The 4,362-nt window shown below is 32.7% G+C and overlaps 3 non-coding genes across 3 annotated transcripts; 2 read left to right on the top strand and 1 right to left on the bottom strand.

The window, feature by feature from the left end:
• The first annotated feature begins 1,025 nt into the window (after positions 1 to 1,025).
• Positions 1,026 to 1,109, top strand: TRNAY-GUA (transfer RNA tyrosine (anticodon GUA)). Its single transcript has one exon. It is a non-coding gene; the product is annotated as a tRNA-Tyr (tRNA).
• A 491-nt stretch (positions 1,110 to 1,600) lies between these two features.
• TRNAD-GUC (transfer RNA aspartic acid (anticodon GUC)) lies at positions 1,601 to 1,674 on the top strand. The gene has a single exon. It is a non-coding gene; the product is annotated as a tRNA-Asp (tRNA).
• Positions 1,675 to 4,038: 2,364 nt separating this feature from the next.
• Positions 4,039 to 4,110, bottom strand: TRNAC-GCA (transfer RNA cysteine (anticodon GCA)). Its single transcript has one exon. It is a non-coding gene; the product is annotated as a tRNA-Cys (tRNA).
• Positions 4,111 to 4,362: the final 252 nt, after the last annotated feature.

Here is a 4,362-nt window from a genome sequence, read left to right as displayed (position 1 = left end):
CGTTCGATTCAATTACTGAATGAATCGATAAGATCTATTTATATATATATATATAAGTATAAGTTATATATATATAAGTATATGCAGTAGACTCATAGTGGCTAGTAGCTCATTCAGGAATGAGAATTCTAATTTACTTAACGTGTAGAGGGTAAAATGGGTTTATTGATATTGGATTTGATAAATATCAATGCAATGAATTGTTTCAAGGCCGATCATAATTGGCTTATCAGAACAGAACGAAATTCATTTATTTGATTTGATTAATAGATGTACCTTAGCAATTCGACATGGATCCAATATATTTTATCGAAACATGTGATGAAGAGATTTGCTTTGTCCACCGAACCCAATTTTTAGAAAAAAAAAAAAACACACATAATTTTCGATAACTTCTTGCTCCCTCTTCCCAAAATTCCAGATTTACTTTTTGTTAATTTCCTGGCTTAGTGTGAGATAGAAATACGCCTGTCTCGTCTTAATCTTAATAATGAGTGAATCAATGAATGAAAGTGGAAGAAATGAAGAATGAAAGTGGAAGAAATGAAGTTTAACTCCCCTTTTTATGTTTATGTCAGACCAATCACTTCCCGAAAGGATCTTATACTTTGTATTATTAATATAATCTAGTTTCTTTTTATAATATCGATTTATATAATATAATAATATAATAGATTGAATTTATCTAATTTATTTCTATATCTAATTTATTTCTATATAGAATAGAGTGGCGATTCAAATGAATGATTTATGAGTATAAATCATGAATCAAAAATGGAAAATCATAAAAGATGGAAAAAGCTTTCGGATCTAGTCATATCATTCCATTATATTGACAATTTCAAAAAACTGTTCATACTATGAGCATAGTATGATGTCGGTCAGGCAAATATGCCCCCATCGTCTAGCGGTTCAGGACATCTCTCTTTCAAGGAGGCAGCGGGGATTCGACTTCCCCTGGGGGTAGGGTACTACGAAAGGAAGTTGATCATGGATTATCAATAAACCTATAATTGATTCTTCCTGGGTCGATGCCCGAGCGGTTAATGGGGACGGACTGTAAATTCGTTGGCAATATGTCTACGCTGGTTCAAATCCAGCTCGGCCCAATAATTCGCTGATCCGCCATAACATAAAATGCCCATTTTTTTGTATTTTGTTTTCCAGAAAAGCCAAACAAAAAAATTAGGGAAGAATAAAAAAAGTCCAATTTTCTGATATATCCATCCCTACCGCTATTTGTTTTTTATTTGTTCTATTTATTTGTTCCCATAAATTCTGACCTTGATAATGATCTAGATTCATATCAGGATCATTAAGTATAAAGTTTAATGAAAAGAAAGAGTAAAGTAAAGAAAAAAGACTCTTTTTTTTTTTTCATTTTAAAATTGATTATCGATCGATTTGGCAATAACGAAAGGATTACTAGTAACTAGTAATCCGCGTTGCTCTCACTAAAGCGCATACCCGTATGGATATCAATATATCACTCGCGCCTTTGTTTGTTACAACACGGCGATTCGAATCTAAAATTTAAATAGAAAATGGCTTGAATGAAATCATAAGAATATCTATGCTGTACACTTTTCTTTATTGCCCTGGGATTGTAGTTCAATTGGTCAGAGCACCGCCCTGTCAAGGCGGAAGCTGCGGGTTCGAGCCCCGTCAGTCCCGACGGATACAATAAAAAAAAAATACATCAATTGATCCCTCCATTTTCTGTGAAAGGGAATACAAATGAAAGAATTTCATTCCCAAGGATAGCCTTTTTTATTTATTTTTTCCTTTCCATTTTTTGTTGGGGTTTATTTGTAAACTATTTGTAAACGGTGAAAGTGGAAAAGCAGTCAGATGATACATCATCAGATGATTGTACAAGGAAGGCGGTAGATTATCGAAAAGAAAGAGTGGAAAAGAATATATAGAAATAAAGGAAAGGAATTCTTTTGATTGGGCCAGGAATCCAATTTTGTATTCGGTGTGGATAAAAGAGCTTCCTATGTTATACTATTCAATTCTCGACGGTGAATCGATTTGATAGCTTAGATATTGTTATTCATGATATTGATCCGATTCGATGTCATTGAAATGTAAGTCATCGCATTGAATTTACAAGCGACAAATTTATCATCTCTATGGGATTAAATCCCGAGTTATTGCGAAGTAAAAAAAACAATGAAATTATGGAAGTAAATATTCTCGCATTTATTGCTACAGCGCTGTTCATTCTAGTTCCTACCGCCTTTTTACTTATAATATACGTAAAAACTGTCAGTCAAAGTGATTAATTTGAATGAAACTTGACTTTTTATCAAGGATTTAAGAAAAAAAGGATTCCAATTTCACGTCTTAAATAAATTAAATAAAATGAATGGACTAGAATCAGCAGTATCCTATCAAACTCGATAGTATGGTAGAAAAAAAATATGAATCTTTCTACCATACTATCCATATCTATTATTGTAATGTATAAAGATACAAGCTTAATATAGATGAATCTACAATATGTATCTTCATACATGTCGATATCAATTAAATATATGTAATGAAATATATGTAATGTACATAGTATCTCAATTTTATTTCTTCGCTTGATCTATTTTATTTGTGTTGATTTCAATCAATCTGAAATAATTGAAAGGCAAGTCTTACGATTTTCTAATTCTTTCATTTCATGGAACCGATTTTTAATTTAACTTCTTTTCTTTGATCCATGATATGAAATGAGTCAATAAAGCATGGCATAAATAAAATTCCTAAAATAATAAATAAAACAGGGGGTAAGTGTGCAATATGTGACTACACTAAGGCAAGATCTTATTAAATAAAAGAACTACTTTTTTTCTCTTTGAACAGTAACAGTAAAGAGGGAAGGAAATAAAAACAAACAAATACAGAAAAAAAAAAGGGGGGGGGGTTCCTTGTCCCTCATTGTCCATATATAACTCTGGTAAGAGCTGGTTCATCAAAATAGAAAATTTAGGAAGAATTCTTTTTTTTTTTTAATAAATTGCCTATCATCCGTATCCCTTTTACTTTCGAAATACGAACATGGGAATTATTGAAATGTTTGTTTGATTTTGATTGAAAGGGTATTATTCATAGAATACATTACTCCACTAGAATCCAAGAATTTCGAAATGAAGACTAATAAAATAGTTAAAAAGGCTTTGCAAAACGATCTAGAAAACAATTGATACGGTTTGATTCCTCAACCCAATTAGAAGTACCCCTAGAGTCCACTTCTTCCCCATACTACGAGTGAAAGGGAAAATGTAAAGACTACCATTAAAGCAGCCCAAGCAAGACTTACTATATCCATGTGTATTATGTCCCCTAATTTCTATGAATATGAAACAAATAGGAAGGAATTTTTCCATTATTGTTCACTAATAATAGTGGAATTACCGGTGCAGAGTCAAAAGGAAAAGGGAATTCTGACACACCACCGTTGATGAAACACTTCAATAAATCCGCTTATAACAAGTTCTTATATGATTTCTAGTAAAATCGAGAACCATTAAGCACAAGCAAAATACGCAGTAACACTTTTGGAAGTATCAAAAGAATGTTACTCACATGTAGCAATAATAAGACTTCTTCTTTCTTTTGGTGTCCCTTATTAAGTAAAAGCCAATTATCCATCCAATCTAATATTGATTGGATGCCTGAACACTCAGAGACTTTCATCAGTCTGTATACAAAGTATCTTCCAACCCTTCTACAACCATTCATTAGTTAATTAAACACTCCCGTTATCCAATCTAATTCAAGACTCCGATAGTAGCCCCTCTATTAGTAGGGGAGGGGCTACCATATCAAGATTTACTCATTCCCTTCCACTACTCTAGTTTTTCCTTGAATCCTAGACGTAAGGATTTACAACACTTTAGAAAACAAAACCTCCGGAAGTTTATAATCAAGTTTATAATCAAGAAAGTATCAAGAGTCCTTTTCTTACACTTGTTTTTGCCGGAGAAAATTGGTCGAGTTATATCAGCAAAACAGAATATAGGATTTCGCGTTTTGTTGTTGATCAGGCGACACCCGGATTTGAACTGGGGAATAAGGGATTTGCAGTCCCCCGCCTTACCGCTCGGCCATGTCGCCAAAAGGCTACAAACAAAAAAATGAGAGTATCCCCTTTTTATTTTTAGATTGGATCCATACCTTCAATTGGTTATAGTATCTCAAGACACACAATATCTAAAAACAAAAACTTTCCCTTTCTTTTTTCTTTTCTATTGAAAAAGAAAATGTGGATTCTCAGTTACAAAAGTAAAAATGCAGGACAAAAAAATTGGAACCATTAACTATTAACTATTGACGGCAAATTTATGGACGATTCTTCTTCACTTGTCT

This window comes from Durio zibethinus, unplaced genomic scaffold (assembly GCF_047325235.1).
Source record: "Durio zibethinus cultivar Kanyao isolate XHJ-2024 unplaced genomic scaffold, ASM4732523v1 HiC_scaffold_293, whole genome shotgun sequence".
NCBI classification, from domain to species: Eukaryota; Viridiplantae; Streptophyta; class Magnoliopsida; order Malvales; family Malvaceae; genus Durio; species Durio zibethinus.
The sequence above is the reverse complement of the archived record's forward strand: the minus strand, read 5'-3'. Positions and strand labels throughout refer to the sequence as shown.